Source organism: Pelophylax lessonae, assembly GCF_965119305.1.
Source record: "Pelophylax lessonae genome assembly, chromosome: 11".
NCBI classification, from domain to species: domain Eukaryota; kingdom Metazoa; phylum Chordata; class Amphibia; order Anura; family Ranidae; genus Pelophylax; species Pelophylax lessonae.
The window spans coordinates 182,283,066-182,302,360 of NC_138778.1; positions in this window are offsets into that span (position 1 = coordinate 182,283,066).

Consider the following 19,295-nt stretch of genomic DNA (forward strand, 5'->3'; position numbering starts at 1 on the left):
ACGCTATTATCACTGTTACAGGCACGGGCACATTACACTGTAAGGTCCACTGGAGCAGGACTAATATAAATGGTTTTAGCCAAACTATACAGCAGTACATAATATGCATTACAGAATTCAAAAAGGTTAAGTTAAATGTAGCCACACAAACAGGGTTCATTTCTTTGATGATAATATCTGCAATTGTGTGAATCTAGCAATAACACTGATGCTTTATTACCGATTAAATACAGTAGAATGGGTTGAAATTATTATGTGCTAGCTTTCTGGAGTTTTGTGATCATGGCAGTGTTTAAAGGAAACTCATCTTGCAAAAATACTTTGGGTGCCATTTTCAAAATTCTAGTTGCCTGTTTGTAGTGTTGATCCAAAGACGTCAACAGTTTCCAAGTCACTGTCAAGGAACAAGTATGCAGATCAGGAGGTCTGGCTTACAGCTGACTTTAAAAGAAGTATATTTGTTTGATTCAGTAATACAAAATATTAAACCCAAAAGCAACCAGACATTAAGTATTTTCCAAAGGAATTCAGCAATGGCAGCCCAATATCCCCTTGGTGTATGTCATATGACATCCTAGGCTTTAAGTGGTTATACTGGGAAGATGCCGGCAGCTACAAGCATTATCCCGGCACTGTTTTTTTTACATCTGTGGATTCTCTTTTTTTGTACCTACCACTGCCTTCGGGTGCCTCTGTGGGCTCTCCCCAAGTCCATGGCCTTACCTTAGAGGTGATTGGGGACCATCATGTCCCCGATCATCTCTATGGTATAAAAAAAACAAGCGACGAATACTTTGGCACTTCCGGTGTCGCCTGGATGTCAACAATGCCATTTTTGGAAAGCATCTCATCACATTGATATTGGTGTGATCAGATGCTTTTAAGGGCAGAGGAGATATCTGGGATCTAATAGACCCCAGATGTCTCAGCAAAGAGTACCTGTCATATTGCTATCACAAGGAATGTTTAGTCCGCGTAAAAAAAATATAATGTGTCGGGGTTCTAATTAGTATTCAATAGTTTTTCATTGATTTTTAAACAACGTAATAAAGTCATACAGCATAGTTTGGAACTGTAATAAGGGGAAGGGAACATAGACAAGAGAAAAGGGGGGTGGCCTGTGCAAAGGCATTCATTTCCGAACAATACATAACCATATGACAAAATAACAAAATATGGCTCCAAACAATATTAGCAAACAGGCCGACAGTGATATAAAGAGACCGTGAAATACAGCAGATCACAACCGCCGTAGTCCCCTCCACCAGAGACACATCAAGAGTCCAGAAGACTCACCAAACTCCGACAATATGTCAGCCAGTAGAGGGCTCCCCCCCCCAGACACCCCCAATGGGCACAAACTCGGGGTTCTAATTAATATATTTTTTCCTCAATTGTAAGCTTTAATGAGCAGGGCCCTCTGATTCCTCCTGTATTAAATTGTATTGTAACTGTACTGTCTGGCCTCATGTTGTAAAGCTCTGCGCAAAATGTTGGCGCTATATAAATCCTGTATAATAATAATTAAGTTTCTAGCAAAAAAATGCTAATTTTTACATGTATGTGAAAAGTATCATGAATTGGCCGGGTAGGCAAGTATTTAAAATTGTAAGCAGTCGTCCTTTAAAAACTGTAAATAACAATCCTATATTTTATTGAAGGGATTGAAATAATCCTTTTTTCACTAGGAATCCTTCCTGACTAGGGAGGAGCTCAGACGTCTTTGGATCTTTGTCGGAACTCACCTGAGCGATCCCACCAGGAAGCTGTCACCTGCACTGGTGTACATGATGCCTGCATAGGAAAATAGAACATTGCCTGGGACCTCAATAATGTGCTGTTAGACCGTCTATAACAATTAAGAGGTCTACAGAGGAGGTGAGAGTTTGAGCTGGTATTGGGTGGAGGATTTGCACATTTGCTTTGAGCACACTACACACCATTTGATTTGAGTTACAGATCCACCTGAGCACCGTGTGGACTTTTGAACTACACTTTTGTATAATTTATGATTTGGACTGAGAATTTTTGTGAAAATATTTTAGCATTTTTGGAATTATGTATTCTGATTATGGTCATTTATATGTATGATTCACCTAATTAGTTCACAATGTGTGTAGCGCTGTACATTTTTTGTTTATTCTATGCATTCAAGTATCTAACCTCTTTTTCCAATGACAGCAGTAGCTTCTCTGGCAGCCCCTATGCAAGCCACATTTCCTTACAGCTCTCCCACTACTATCTGCCTTATATTATTCTCTACCTCCACAGCCTTTCCTCCACACTGTGCTTGTTCACATTGCACATTATCCCAGTTGCTCTCTACAATACCATCTGGCATGGGCGTTTGCAAAGTGGGGGCAAGTACCCCCCCCCCCCCCCCGGAATCTCAACTTCCACTTTAAAGTGGCTGTTAAGCCACTTTATACCATCCTGTCTGGTCTGTTTAATAATCCTGTGTGTACATGCCCCGTTGTCTGTGTATGTGTTTTAAAAAAATAAGTCTTTCTTTACCAGTTTTTAGAGCACCGATTGCCGCTCACGTGACCCGCCAGTTCTCTCCTCTCCTTGTCTGACAGTTGCCTGCAGTGGGCGGGACATAGGAGTCCCTGCTGACGTCAGTCAGGAGGGGAGGAGGAGGAGAGGCCGAGATGAGGAGAGAGGCGGCGGGTCATGTGAGCGGCGATCAGCGTGCTGAAAACTGGTAAAGAATGACTTATTTTTATAAAACACAGACACAGGGGCACACAGGATTATTAAACAGACTGTAGACAGGATATGAAACTTTAATTGAAACTACAGCAGTAGGAGGGGAGGGGGCAGGCACTGACACAGGAGCAGACAGGCAGGGAGGGAGGGGGGAGAGAGGACAGAGGAGGACAGGAGGGCTGTGGATGACGGAGGCACGTAGACTGACTATGGTTTCAGGGCTCAGCAGCCATGGTATACCATAGTCCAGGGCTCAAAATTTCAAGTCATGAGCTACTAGCCAGGCCTTAAGAGTTATTCGCCACTTGTTGCCCCACCCAAACCCCACCCTGCTCCGCCCCTAAACATGCCCTCTACATTGCAGAGCGCCCACAGCATGTCCCCTTAAATTGCAGAGCGCCCACAGCATGTCCCCTTAAATTGCAGAGCGCCCACAGCATGTCCCCTTAAATTGCAAAGCGCCCACAGCATGTCCCCTTAAATTGCAGAGCGCTCGCAGCATGTCCCCTTACATTGCAGAGCGCCCACAGCATGTCCCCTTTCATTGCAGAGCGCCCACAGCATGTCCCCTTTCATTGCAGAGCGATCACAGCATGTCCCCTTTCATTGCAGAGCGCCCACAGCATGTCCCCTTTCATTGCAGAGCGATCACAGCATGTCCCCTTTCATTGCAGAGCGCCCACAGCATGTCCCCTTTCATTGCAGAGCGATCACAGCATGTCCCCTTAAATTGCAGAGCGATCACAGCATGTCCCCTTAAATTGCAGAGCGCCCACAGCATGTCCCCTTAAATTGCAGAGCGATCACAGCATGTCCCCTTTCATTGCAGAGCGATCACAGCATGTCCCCTTTCATTGCAGAGCGATCGCAGCATGCCCCCTTTCATTGCAGAGCGATCGCAGCATGTCCCCTTAAATTGCAGAGCGATCACAGCATGTCCCCTTTCATTGCAGAGCGATCACAGCATGTCCCCTTTCATTGCAGAGCGATCACAGCATGTCCCCTTTCATTGCAGAGCGATCGCAGCATGTCCCCTTAAATTGCAGAGCGCTCACAGCATGACCCCTTAAATTGCAGAGCGCCCACAGCATGTCCCCTTAAATTGCAGAGCGCCCACAGCATGTCCCCTTACATTGCAGAGTGCCCACAGCATGACCCCTTTCATTGCAGAGCGATCATCACAGCATGTCCCCTTTCATTGCAGAGCGCCCACAGCATGAACCCTTTCATTGCAGAGTGCCCACAGCATGTCCCCTTAATTGCAGAGCGATCATCACAGCATGTCTCCTTAATTGCAGAGCGATCATCACAGCATGTCCCCTTAATTGCAGAGAGATCATCACAGCATGTCCCCTTAATTGCAGAGCGATCATCACAGCGTGCACTTACCTGCAGCAGGTGGCTTCTCATCAATCCTGTGCGTCCTCTGTGTCTCCCGAGTCCTCCTCCTCCTCCTCGGCCAGTTACAATCGTTTGCCTTTTGGCCAATCAGGAAACACCTGCCTCCTGATTGGCCAGTAGGAGGATCAGGAGGAGGATCCCTGTGACAATAGCGAATACTCATTCGATATTGTCACACAATGGGTGGGCTCAGGACGCAGTGCTCTGCTCCTAGAGCCCATCCTTTTCTAAAAAAGAAAGTGAAAGTAATCACCGGCTTCTGTTAATGGCGGCGGCGGCGGCGGCAGGCACAGCTCGCCATCCTCAAAATTCCACTCGCAAAATGCTAGTAGGCGAGTGGAATTTTTGAGGGCTGCCATAGTCAGTCAGTTTACAGAGGGGAGGACATAACCAGGCATATATTTTTATAGTACTTTAACTCTGAACCCCAAGACTATTGCCTTATCACTGCATTTGTGTTCCAGTTCTTTGGCAATTCTTGTGATCCCCATTATTCACAATGCTATTGCTGACATTTTGTCTACAAATAGTGTCTCCATTATCTTCTGACATGGTGAAGACAAACCCCAAGCAAATATTAAATGCCGTATGACATGTTGCAAGCATGTTGGAAAACTGCATGCATTAAGCCTTACCAGTTCCTACAAGGCCCCAGCCTTTTTGCTAAATCCCACCCCTTATCAGGTGTGTCATGACTGATGAAAACAGTTCCACCATAATGATGCATCAATCAAGAGAAAGGTAATGAACTGCAATTCCTTTCCAAGGACGAAGAAATTTCAGTTTATACAAAGACCCCTTCCTCCAGCCAACAATTTTTTTTTTAACTTAAAAAGTTTATAATTGGATGTTTTACATAATTTCCCGAACATTTGCATATAATTGTTACTTTACAAATAAGCATTATATTAAGGTTGTGGAGCATACTGAACTTTCTAAAATAAAAGCCAAGCCATGCTTTTTTAATTTTTTTTTTTTTTTTTTGCCTACCTAAATCTTACTATAATCCACATGAGCTATAGAAACTAGAAGAGTGTGCCCATTCCATGTTCCATTTAATGTATGTTGAAAATACAACTCACCAACAGTAGATAATTGTAAATACTACCTGGAGCACATTGCTGTAAAGAAAACCTTTAGTTACAGCCTCTAGATTGCCAGCTGCTGGCTTGAAATGTTGTCAAGGATAAGACTGGTAAATCAAGGCCAACTTTGGACAAGTCAAAACTCATTCAAAAAAATCTGCATTTTAATAAAGTCATGTGATTCAGAGCAATACAGACAATCATAACAGCCTTTTTTTTTTTTTTTTAAATCAAGAACAATTTTATTGAGATGCCAACAGCAATACATTTATAACAGATGCATACATTTCTAATGTTACACAAATACTATTCATTATACAAAGTTACAAACATATAGCTCCTATCGCCTCTGCAGTTCCTCTCAGATAACATTATAAATGCCATTATTGGCGCAGCAATCTATCCAGTACCAAGTCTGGAGGGGCCAGGCCTGGAGTAGCCAACCATCTACCCCAGACCTTCTTGAATTTGTAAGGGGAGCCCCTATGTTGATATAAAAGTTTGCTCAATGCGTAATGTATTACCCAACTGTTTAAGCCACATCTCATGCGTGGGAGGTTCAGATGCAGTTCAGTTTACTAACAAAAGTCTATGTGCCTGAAACAAGGCTCTCGCTGCCACCTCGCCAAGACATCTGTCCTGGGGGACCTTATCAAGCATGCCCAGCAAGCATTGTCTAGGATCCAAAGGGACCACTACACCTAGAGCAGTGTTTACTGTGGTCACAAACTTGGACCAATATCGGTGCAATTTAGGGCTTCTCCACAACAAATGGATAAGGGTACCCATCTCCCCCCTACATTTACCACATAATGCATCTGGCCTTACGCCCGTCAGATGTAATTTAAGCGGAGTATAGTGAACTCTGAGGAGGATATATAGTTGGGAGATTCTCTGAGAAGCATTCAATGAGCAAGCCATGACAGCCTCCAATGCCCCCTCCCATTGTTCCCTGGATATTTCTCCCACATCTCTCGCCCATTTTTCACAGGCATTAGTAGGAAATTTCTCGAGGTACATCCCCAAAAGAAGCGCATAGCAGCCCGAAATAAATCCTTTAGTTATAGTCGTGTGTTTCATAAGGGAAAATACAGGAGTTGGGGAGAGCTCAATACCCTCCAGTGCTGTCTGGGCTCTTATAGCATCCTGTAATTGAAGATAAGGAAATTTCATATTTAGTGAAATATTAAATTTAGCCTGCAATTGAGCAAATGACAAAAAGTTGCCGCCTTCAAAAATATGATAGAGGTGTGTCACCCCCACAGCCCTCCACTGGGCCGCACATTGTAATTTTAAAAGTTCAGGGTAGGAATAATTATTCCATATCGAGTTATATTTCGTGAACCCAGACACACCTTGTAACTGCTTGGTTTTATCCCATATTTTTTGGACCAGTCTATACGTGGGAAATTATTTATTAGACTTGGCAAATAATTGTGCCTCCAGGCCCTCCGCCAAAGACTTCGCACCACTATATTGAAGCATAACGCGTAATGATGAGGCCATCGGGCCATCCGCCAGTCCCCCCACCAGATGCTGTAACTGTGAGGCTATATAATACAGCCAGGGGTTCGGAAGGGCGAGCCCTCCCTCCTCCTTAGGCTTCTGAAGTTGTTCCAGCCTTATCCTGGCTGTGCTTCCCTTCCAAATTAGATCCCTAAAAATTGAATTTATCACCCGAAAAGTCCGCAGTGGAATCACCACCGGGGAATTATTCAGACAATAAAGTAATTGAGGCATGAGAATCATTTTAACCAGACTAACACGTCCAGCAACAGATAGCCATAACTTCCTTCAGAACTTAGCCCGATCTTTGAGTTTTACCAGTAACAGTAGTACATTGAGTCTACAAAAATCCAACAGGGCTGGCGAAATCATCAGCCCCAGGTACTTAAATTAGGCCACTACCGGAACCGGACAAAAACTACTCACCAACAGATCCACCACCCCATCTAGGGGCATAAGAGCAGATTTCGTCTAATTGATAGTAAGCCAAGAGTACCTCCCAAATTCAGTAATAGTCACCATTGTTTTCCTGAGCGAGGAATCTCCCAGAAGCAGAAGCATATTATCCGCATATAGTAGGATCTTTTCCTATAAAGAACCATACTTAAACCCCACAATATGCTCATTATTTCGAATACACACCGCCAATGGCTCGATTGCCAGGGCAAAAAACAATGGGGAGAGGGGACACCCCTGTCTGGTTCCCCTCTCCAATTGGAACCCAGCAGATTGCCTTCCCCTTTCCCTAATAGATACACGAGGGGAATTATACAGTAACCTTATCCAGGAAATAAACCCAGGGCCAAACCCAAATTCCCGCAGGACGGCCCACAGATATTCCCACTCCACACTGTCAAATGCCTCATTGGCATCTAATGACAGTAATACCCTCTGTCCCCCGTTGTCAGTTGGAGTCTGCATATCAACATATAACCTCCTCAGGTTCACTGATGTAGATTTATTGGGCATAAATCCTGCCTGGACCTCATGTATTATGGAGCTCACCATAACAGCCCAGAACCGTAGGCAATGCGGCCCACTGCCCCCTGACAATTTTTTTTTTTTTTGCTGGGGAGGAAGGAAGTCGGATCGGGGGCACGGCCACAGCAGCTTCCAACTAACGGTAGGCAGAGGCTGCTTCAGAGGGGAGCATGTGCAGTGTTTCTGACTCCTACCACTATGACCACTTCAAATCACTGAAGTGATCATGGTGGTTAGAGTGTTCCTTTATTACCTCTCAGAAGAAGTAAACCTCTTTATACTGATTCCATTCCATTTGATCATCCTCTAGTTGTGTTAAATTAGTGCGGGAGGCACGGGAAGGGTGCAGCGGCATTTTATTACTTTATATGTGGCCCGAGAAAATTTCTCTACACTCAATGTGGCCCAGAGAAGCCAAAAGGTTGGACACCCATGCTTTAGATGTTATTTTGCCATTCTAAAGACACAGTCTGAATGACTGAACTGCACATATCTACAGTAAATAGATTTCAAGTAGTAGAAAACACCTCCATTGATTAGAATTTAACTCATGGAATCTTCTCATATGTGTTTACATAAGTATACATTTAAGCAGATTATATCCTTGGAAAAAACAGTTTTTTGTTTTTTAACAGAAGAACGTTCACTGAATTTGTAAAACATCTGTAGCACCCTACAGGTAGGTGCTAGGTAAAAGTATAATGGGCCTTGGCTGCCTAACAGCAGGGCCATGATTTCAGCTGGGCTGTCATGTCTCCCAGGTGTGGTTACTGAGAGAGGATTCTCATTGGGTAGTGGAGGAAATCCAATCAGTGGCCCATTCGGGCTTGTATCTACCCCAGAAGGCAGATTCTGCCGCAGAGGATTCTGGGATTGGGTATAAGTTTGAGGGCAGTGCATGACGCAGCATCTTTGGTGGGAAGCAGAGTCCCAGGAGGGAGAGTACGGCTGTCTCTCCTGTCAGAAGCAGTGGCGGCCGGCCGATAGGGGGCGCAGGGGCGCCGCCCCCCCCAAAAAAAAGAAGAAGGAAAGAAGATTTAAAAAAAAATTGTCAATTTTCAGCCCACTAGGGGCACCGGACCTAGTGGTGGGTATGGGGGGGGGGGGTTTTGACCCCACGTGCGGCACCGATTGGCAGCCTTCTGGGGGAGTGTCGGGGCGCAGAGGAATGCGGCCCGACACTCCCCACTTTACTGGACTCCTGGCTGTGATTGGTCCAGACTCCAGCCTGGACCAATCACAGGAGGACATCCCGGGACCTGGTGACATGACGCCTGGGGGGAGGTGCACCGCCCCGGCGTCATGTGATCACCTTCCTGCCTGCCGGAAAGAGGAGAGCCGCCCCCGCCGACGCGCCCGTGTGAGGAGTCGGAGTGGTCGCCGTCGGGACTCGGAAGAACAGGAGAGAAGCACTGCTGCAGCCGTCCATCCGGTCCGGTCCGTCCGTGTCAGTGTCGTGAATTGAGGTAAGTTCGTAATGCCTCAGGGGGGGCCCGCCCGGCCAACACATGTCACTGACAGCTTTGAAGGGGGCACGCACGCACGCTGATCTCTGCATTGGGGGCAATGAGCTGGTCACTACATTGGGGGCACGCACGCACGCTGATCTCTGCATTGGGGGCAATGAGCTGGTCACAACATTGGGGGCACGCACGCACGCTGATCTCTGCATTGGGGGCAATGAGCTGGTCACAACATTAGGGGCACGCAAGCGCGCTGATCTCTGCATTGGGGGCAATGAGCTGGTCACAACATTGGGGGCACGCATGCACGCTGATCCATGCATTGGGGGCAATGAGCTGGTCACAACATTGGGGGCACGCACGCACGCTGATCTCTGCATTGGGGGCACCATGTACGCTGGTCACTGCTTTGAAAGGGGGCCTGTACTGTGGGGTTTGTGCTAGGGGGTCTGTACTGTGGGGTTTGTGCTAGGGGGTCTGTACTGTGGGGTTTGTGCTAGGGGGTCTGTACTGTAGGGTTTGTGCTAGGGGGTTTGTACTGTTGGATTAGTGCTAGGGGGCCTGTACTGTAGGGTTTGTGCTAGGGGGTCTGTACTGTTGGATTAGTGCTAAGGGGCCTGTACTGTAGCGTTTGTGCTAGGGGGTCTGTACTGTAGGGTTTGTGCTAAGGGGCCTGTACTGTGGGGTTTGTGCTAGGGGGTCTGTACTGTGGGATTAGTGCTAGGGGGTCTGTACTGTGGGGTTTGTGCTAGGGGGCCTGTACTGTGGGGTTTGGGCTAGGGGGCCTGTACTGTGGGGTTTGGGCTAGGGGGTCTGTACTGTGGGGTTTGTGCTAGGGGGCCTGTACTGTAGGGTTTTTGACTAGGGGGCCTGTACTGTGGGGTTTGTGCTAGGGGGCCTGTACTGTGGGGTTTGTGCTAGGGGGCCTGTACTGTTGGATTAGTGCTAGGGGGTCTGTACTGTGGGGTTAGTGCTAGGGGGCCTGTACTGTGGGGTTTGTGCTAGGGGGTCTGTACTGTGGGGTTTGTGCTAGGGGGCCTGTACTGTGGGGTTTGTGCTACGGGGCCTGTACTGTTGGATTAGTGCTAGGGGGTCTGTACTGTGGGGTTAGTGCTAGGGGGCCTGTACTGTGGGATTTGTGCTAGGGGGTCTGTACTGTGGGATTAGTGTTAGGGGGTCTGTACTGTGGGGTTTGTGCTAGGTGGCCTGTACTGTGGGGTTTGTGTTAGGGGGCCTGTACTGTGGGGTTTGTGCTAGGGGTTCTGTACTGTGGGATTAGTGCTAGGGGGTCTGTAATGTGGGGTTTGTGCTAGGGGGTCTGTACTGTGGGGTTTGTGCTAGGGGGCCTGTACTGTGGGGTTTGAGCTAGGGGGTCTGTGCTGTTGGATTAGTGCTAGGGGGTCTGTACTGTGGGGTTTGTGCTAGGGGGCCTGTACTGTGGGGTTAGTACTAGGGGGCCTGTACTGTGGGGTTTGTGCTAGGGGGCCTGTACTGTGGAGTTTGTGGTAGGGGGCCTGTACTGTGGGGTTTGTGCTAGGGGGCCTGTACTGTGGGGTTTGTGCTAGGGGGTTTGTGCTTGAGGGGTTTGTGCTAGGGGGGTCTGTACTGTGGGGTTTGTGCCACTCTCAGTCAGTGTATCCCATAATAGGGTGTCTCTCACAGTATATCCCATAATAGGGCCCCTGCTCCCTATTATGGGATATACTAGTACTGATGGACCCCTTAATATGTGATATATTGGGAGAATTTGTTCATGCAAGCAAAATACAGGGGGCAAAATGGGTGGAGTCTATAAGGGGTGGGGCTTCTGATAAATGGGAGGGGTCAAATGGAAGGGCGGGGGCTTGCGCCCCACCATCTTAAAACTTCACCAGCCGCCACTGGTCAGAAGGATCGGGTGTCTTGGGTGGCTGCCTGAGTATCCAGAAGGGAGAGCTGAGCTGCAGAGAGGAGCCTTCCAAGGTCCTGAGTACTGTGAACTGCCCCTGGGGTCTGCCTAGTGTAGAGGGGACTACTCCGGTGAAGGTCCCAGGGATCCTAGAGCCTGCAAGAGTAAAGGGGGTTGCCTAGTGAAAGGACCCTGAAGTGTCAAGGGGGTTGCCTAGTGAAAGGACCCAGAAGTGTAAAAGGGGTTGCCTAGTGAAAGGACCCTGCAGTGTAGAGGGGGCACCAGCGGTTAGCCCTTGAAGAGTTAAGTGTACAGTGTTAAGAGTTGCAGCAGTACAAGCAGTTACAAGGAGCTACCTCAGTCAGTGAAGGGCTGGAAGGAGTCATACACAGGACTTTTGAGCTAGACAGAGTGTCAAGAGTCAAGGATCATTACAGTCCTGGATCTTCTGGGTTAACCAAGGAGTTAAAATCGAAGTGTTAGCACTTTCAGCAGAACAGTATTGAAAGCGCCAGGAAGCGTTTGTCTGCATTCAGCTGGCATCAGGACAGTGCTAATAGGCATTTTTCTACAAAGTGTCCCAGTTGAACCTAGTTGAACCAGAGGAGTATCCCACTCATTCCCTTCTCCCATCCCCATTATAAAATAAACAACACAAACCAAAGATGCCGGAATGGTCATTGTCTCAGTTCTCACACTTCAACTTAAATGTGTTGGAAGTGTTTCCGGTAACAATGGCAGACCCACCTCAGGCCCAATGCCTGGAAATATTGCTACACAAGATGCACAAACAATGTGACACTTAGTAAATCATCGGACGATGTAGAAAACATCACATTAGGCATTGATACAAGCAGAATAACCCAGAGTTCACAGGTTCATGAAAAAAACAGTCAGATTTTAGAGAGACACGCACTATCTTATTATTGGTTAGCTCATCTATTTTCCTGCTCCCGTGTCATTTTGTTTAGGCATTTCAGACGTCCCTCTTTTTTTTTTTTTTAACAGTAAAACTTTATTGCAGACGTCCCTCTTTATTAAATGTCAGGTTCTGATTTATGGAGGCCATAGGTGTCCACAGCCTATTGCATTAGGGTGTGCATCTAAAAGCTCAAACACATGCATGTGTATATATACTGACCGTGTCAGTAGAGCAGTGGACAGTGTCAGTAGGGCAGAGATTGGTGTCAGATGGGCAGTGGATGGTGTCGGTAGTTTTTATTTTATTATATTATTTTTTACAAATGTATGTATTAATTATTTTTTACAGCTTTTTTAGGAGCCCCGTTGGGGGCTTTGCTGAAATATCAGGGGTATAAAAAGGGGAAATCTGCACCAAACAGGGTGATTAGGGTGTGCCCAGGCACACCCTGTGCGCACACCTATAATAGAGGCACAGCTCCACTGCACCTATACAACTGAGCCTGGGCGATGACAGGGGCACATTTCCAGGACTCTGGCAAGTTATAGACTGGAATTGTATACCTATATGACAAGGAAATTATGTAGAATGCCTAGTTACTGTGTTTAACAGGCTTGTGCAACTAGAAGAGTCTACGAAGGACTGAAGGTGACCTCATAAGGTTTATAAAATGTAAAAAACAATTTTTTTTTATTTTTTAGTAAACGTTTTAAAAAAACTACACCATTGTCAATGAGCGGGGAGCTCAGAGTATTGGGAATTGTGAATGTATGCAATAACCTTTAGTGCAGGGGTAGGCAACCTTAAAGAGGTGGAGACTGCCAGTTTGGCATTGCTATCTCTTGGATTAAGTTGACCCTTACCCATGTGACATCTTTCACCACCTGGCCCCATTATTTGAGATAAGATTGGGATATGTATTTCGAGTGTATGCAATCACATGAGGATGGTGGATATATTACAGAATTGTCTATTTTGGTGAGTTTATGATACACATACTATTTGTTATACTGTTGCTTACGATTTGTATTTCTCTATGGATCAATTCCTCTTGAACAGTACTCCTGATGAAGCGTATTTCCCACGAAACATGTAGAATAAGATTGGAGGAATATGGGCAGGGCTGGTGCAAGTTTTTTCTAAAACCCTAGACGAAACCTGATTTTGCTGCCCCCCCCGGCTCCACCCCTGACTCCACGGTGCAAGTTTAGGAGATATTTACAGAACCTATAGGTAAGCCTTATTATGCGACAGTTGCAGCCCCTCATACAACCTTCACGAGTGGGTAATGGCGCCCTCTGCAGGAGCAAGCTAGGCAGTTTTAAATGTTAATAAAAAACTTTCTACACTTAAACACACCTCCAAGGGGCCGTCCCCATTATCCTGATCCAGTTACCACTGTCCTTCAGTTTTGTAGCAAGCAGTACCGGAAGGCAATAGCCCCAAGATCCAAAAAAACAGAGGGGCGGGGGCTGAGACTGTCGGAGGACTCGGAGAAAAGAGTTTTACGGTAAGTTCTTACAAAAAATCTATTATCTCTTACGTCCTCTTACAGTCGTAGTGGGACATCCCAAAGCAGTGCAGGTGTGAGGGGTGGGAAGACGCAACCTACCAAAAAGGCAACGTATCAACCAGGCCAGAAAAAACAACTGAGCCAACAGGGCAACAAAGCTCAAACAGGAGCTAACCCAGAATAAGAAAAAACACACCAGGAATAGACAGAAAAAACACGTTTCTTCAAACAAACCCCCGCACTCAAAACCTTGCGGCCAAAGGAAGCATCGGAGGATGCCATCACATCAATTTTTAAAGAAAAAAAAGATAAAGAAACTGAAACGCTAGGTCCTAGCAGGGAAACCTAGCCTACTCCTGACGCTAGGCAGCATAAAACTGAAGGACATTGGTAACTGGATCAGGATAATGGCTGAGGGACGGCCCCTTGGAGGTGTGTTTAAGTGTAGAAAGTTTTTTATTAACGTTTAAAACTGCCTAGCTTGCTCCTGCAGAGGGCGCCATTACCCACTCGTGAAGGCTGTATGAGGGGCTGCGACTGTCGGAGGACGTAAGAGAAACTATTTTTTTTGCTTTCTGCTATATAACATTCCCAATAAAAAAAATTTTAAAATCTAATTTTTTCATCATTTTAGGCCAATATGTGTTCTGCTACTTATTTTTGGTAAAAAAAAAAAAATCCCAATAAGAGTATATTGATTGGTTTGCGCAAAAGTTATCGCATCTACAAACTAGGGGAAAGATTTATGTAATTTTTATTTATTTATCTTTTACTAGTAATCGCGGGGATCAGCGATTTCTAGCGTGACTTCAACATTGCGGCGGACAGATCGGACACCTAATTGACACTTTAGGGGGGACCACAGACATTACTACAGTAATCAGTGCTTAGAATTTGCATTGTTACTGTCCTAATGACACTGGCAGGGAAGGGGTTAACACCAAGGGCGATCAAAGGGTTAAATGTGTCCCTAGGTGGTGCTTTATAACTGTGTGGGGGATGTACTTATGGAATGAACACAGGGACCTGTGTTTCTTAATAGGAGGATCATAGGAGCCCTGTGTTCATTGCTAACAGAACAGCGGTCTACCGTGTTTCCAACGCCAGACCACCATTCTGTCTCCATGGGAAGCGATCGCGAGTGCCCAGCGGCAACCGCGGCCACTGGACCCGTAGATCAGCTTTCCCTGTGGCGAATGGGCGCGCCCCCACTCGCGGTCCCGCAAAGCGATGTACAGTTACACAGTTTGGCGGGACAAAGCCAACCTGCCTCAGTATATGTACTGCTGGCGGTCAGCAAGTGGTTAACAAAGTAGACAAAGGGCGCCAACTAAGTGTAGCATTAAAAGAGCCCAATTTATTAAAAAAAACAATAGGTAACTCACTGGACATCTGTAAAATGCAGGCATATCATTTATATCCACTTGGGTCTCTGATGGATTTATCTCATATTGTAGGAAAGCCTGCAGTAGTCGGCTCCATGGTGTAGATATTGACCTCAAACCACCCTGGGACACAGGATGAATGTGGGAGTGGAAGTGACGTGAGCCGGGAATGATAATAGTGGAGGGGGGTGTGGCTATGCATTTCATAGCTTCCTGCTCCTTTCCTAAACCAACAGTTGAGAAAGATGTTTTCATGCTACACTTAGTCGGTGCCCCCTTTTCTATTTTCTCACCATTGCAGAGATCACTTCCAACCAGTGGTGGCCCGTGCATAGGGGGCATGAGGGCGCAGACCCCTACCCCTAAAAAAAAATATAAAAAAAATGACAAAGTGAACAAATAAAGTTTTACAAAAAAAAATTGGGTTCGCCGGCCTCTGTAATGGAAGTGGTGGCTAGGGGGGGGGGGGGGTCACGTCCCAGAAGAGGCGCCGATCGGCAGCCTTCTGGGGGCGTAACCCGAGCGCAAGTCTTTGCGATTGGACACCCCCACTTTCTGATATCCTGGCTGTGATTGGTCCAGTCTCCAGCCTGGACCAATCATCATCCAGGACATCCGATCCCTGACGTCACAATGGGGGCAGCGGTGCCGGTGCGTGAGTCAGTCACTCACCGTCACCGCCGCTCGGAGGACGAGGGAGAAGCCGCTCACCTTCCCGCCGTCGCCGCAGAGAGGACGGACTGGATTGAGGAGGGAAGAACCCGCCCCCGCCGCCAGGTAAGTGCATTAAATTGAAGGGAGCACGCACGCTGGTCTCTGCATTGATTGGGGTACAATGCTGTGGGCACTCTGCATTGATTGGGGTACAATGCTGTGGGCACTCTGCATTTATTGGGGTACAATGCTGTGGGCACTCTGCATTTATTGGGGTACAATGCTGTGGGCACTCTGCATTTATTGGGGTACAATGCTGTGGGCACTCTGCATTTATTGGGGTACAATGCTGTGGCACTCTGCAATCATTGGGGTACAATGCTGTGGGCACTCTGCATTTATTGGGGTACAATGCTGTGGGCACTCTGCATTTATTGGGGTACAATGCTGTGGCACTCTGCAATCATTGGGGTACAATGCTGTGGGCACTCTGCATTTATTGGGGTACAATGCTGTGGGCACTCTGCAATCATTGGGGTACAATGCTGTGGCACTCTGCAATCATTGTGGTACAATACTGTGGCACTCTGCAATCATTGGGGTACAATTCTGTGGCACTCTGCAATCATTGGGGTACAATGCTGTGGGCACTCTGCATTTATTGGGGTACAATGCTGTGGGCACTCTGCATTTATTGGGGTACAATGCCATGTCACTCTGCAATCATTGGGGTACAATTCTGTGGCACTTTGCAATCATTGGGGTACAATGCTGTGGGCACTCTGCAATCATTGGGGTACAATGCTGTGGCACTCTGCAATCATTGGGGTACAATTCTGTGGCACTCTGCAATCATTGGGGTACAATGCTGTGGGCACTCTGCAATCATTGGGGTACAATTCTGTGGCACTCTGCAATCATCGGGGTACAATGCTGTGGGCACTCTGCAATCATTGGGGTACAATTCTGTGGCACTCTGCAATCATTGGGGTACAATTCTGTGGCACTCTGCAATCATTGGGGGACAATGCTGTGGCACTCTGCAATCATCGGGGTACAATGCTGTGGGCACTCTGCAATCATTGGGGTAAAATGCTGTGGCACTCTGCAATCATTGGGGGACAATGCTGTGGGCACTCTGCAATCATTGGGGGACAATGCTGTGGGCACTCTGCAATCATTGGGGACAATGCTGTGGCGCTCTGCAGTGATTGGGGACAATGCTGTGGCGCTCTGCATTGAAAGGGGCATGCACGCTGACTCTGCATTGTGGGGGCACAGCACAGTGTTCATTGCATTGAAGGGGGCACAGCACAGTGTTTATTGCATTGAAGGGGGCACAGTACAGTGTTTATTGCATTGAAGGGGGCACAGTACAGTGTTTATTGCATTGAAGGGGGCACAGCACAGTGTTTATTGCATTGAAGGGGGCACAGCACAGTGTTTATTGCATTGAAGGGGGCACAGCACAGTGTTCATTGCATTGAAGGGGGCACAGCACAGTGTTTATTGCATTGAAGGGGGCACAGCACAGTGTTTATTGCATTGAAGGGGGCACAGCACAGTGTTTATTGCATTGAAGGGGACACAGCACAGTGTTCATTGCATTGAAGGGGGCACAGCACAGTGTTCATTGCATTGAAGGGGGCACAGCACAGTGTTTATTGCATTGAAGGGGGCACAGTACAGTGTTTATTGCATTGAAGGGGGCACAGCACAGTGTTTATTGCATTGAAAGGGGCACAGCACAGTGTTCATTGCATTGAAGGGGGCACAGCTTCAAAGTCACGCAATTTTTTTACTGCGTTTTTTGGCGCGAAGCAATACCTATTACATTTTTCTTTTTGCGCCCCCCCAAAAATTTTGAGCACCAGCCGCCACTGCTTCCAACTCCTGGGAAGTTCTTCTGACATTACCCATATGAACTATACTGAACTGTCCAACGTTAATGTGTCCCCCATATAGCATTAGGACATTTTTATAGCTGTATGTCAATTTTCTTGTATGATTATTAAGCTGGGTGGTCCCTACCCCTTATACGCCATTTAAAATGTATTGTTTATTGGCTGTATGTTGTATTTCTCTTTTCCTGTGCTCAGAATTTTCGAGTTGCCTATCTTGCCTTCATATTCCTGACTATAACATAAAACGAATGTAAAGAGTTGAATTAGAACAGGGATATACAGTATAGGCTGTGGGTAGGGGCTCCCTACAGTGGGTTGAGAATATGAGTTGGGGTCCCAAAGGAATTATGGTCTATCCAATGTCTTTTTTTTAACTTCATAGTTAAAATTTTACAGATCCAGCATTATGTGTGATACACGTATCATATAATACCATGCATTGTAACAAAGCCTTCTCATCTCCGGAGGGTTTTACAATTTCCTGCATGTTGGTTAGCCCAGGAATTGGAAAATAATAATGTGTAAGTCCTATTCTATAAAAAAAATGCCAGCTTGTGTTAAACCACACATAACAAAGAGATATTTTTAGGACTACAGTACTGTTTGAAAGAAATGGGCTGTAAGCAGGGATGCTTCCCTAACGCTCCATTCACATCTAGGCGTTGCTATTTTACAGGCGTTTTTGCAGCATTTTTGTACAGGAGTTTTGAGTGACCAATGAAAAGCAGTAAAACTCATGTACTCTTTTGAGCGACAGGCGTTTTGCTTAAAGCGGAGTTCCGGCCTCAAAATCGAAAAAAAAAAAAAACGATTTTGGGCCATCCGCTTGCTGAGTGCAACCTCAAAAAGAAATGGATACTGACGATTTTTTCTTTTTGGTCACTTATCTTATTATAGAAGAAAATATACTCACCTTCCTTCCACTTCCTCCCTCTGCGGCCACGCCCTGCGCCGTCTCTTCCGGTTTGCAATGACTTCTGGGAGCTGAACGTCATCACTCCCAGGAGTCAAGATGCCTGCAACGGCCCCGCTCGTCACTTCCGGGGGAAGGTGTGGCATTCCCTGCTAAACAGCTTCTGGGCATGACCAGAAGCTGTGGAGGGATACCGCGCCTGCACCGGAAGTGACGAGCGGGGCCGGTGCAGTGCATTGTGGGACTCCAACGTCACGGAAGAGGACACGACGAGGGACCCTGCGGCTTCAGCTGCCCACACCTGAGATATCAGCGCTGGAGAAGAATGTTTCAAGGTAAGTATTTCTTCTTACAGGTAAGTGCGACCCAGGACAGTTCAGAGGCTATCCATTATGGAATGTACTAGCCCTGACTGTCCCGAGGGTATTTTTAGCTAAAATTGACCCCCGAGGCACTTTAAGGCGACAGAATGCTCATATGTAAACAGGGGACATTAAAATGAATAGGATTTATCTTGTTGGGCGTTTTTAGAGCTGAGGCTTAGAGCAGAAAATCGCCCAAAAACGCCTACATGTGAAAAAAGCCTAAAGATACTAAATAAAAAAAAAAAAAAAAAAATAGGTTTATTATGATGCACTATGAATGGTCACCTCAAACTTGCAATGTAAATACACTGCCAGTGTACTTGTTTCTCTAAGCTTTATAAAGTAGGAAAATATAATTTAGTCAAATTCATTTTTGCTCATCAGTACATGATTCATTCCCTTACCAGTTTGAATCTGTATTGTTATTTTTTTCTGCTGTATATTTTATTTGCTAATGGTAGTTTGCTATGCAGTTGTATATTCCTTTTTTATTTTGTGTACACTATTTACAATTGGTTTTAAGACTTTATGCAGTACCACAATAGATAATGGTGCTAAAAACTATAATAAATAATAACAATATATATATATATATATATATACACA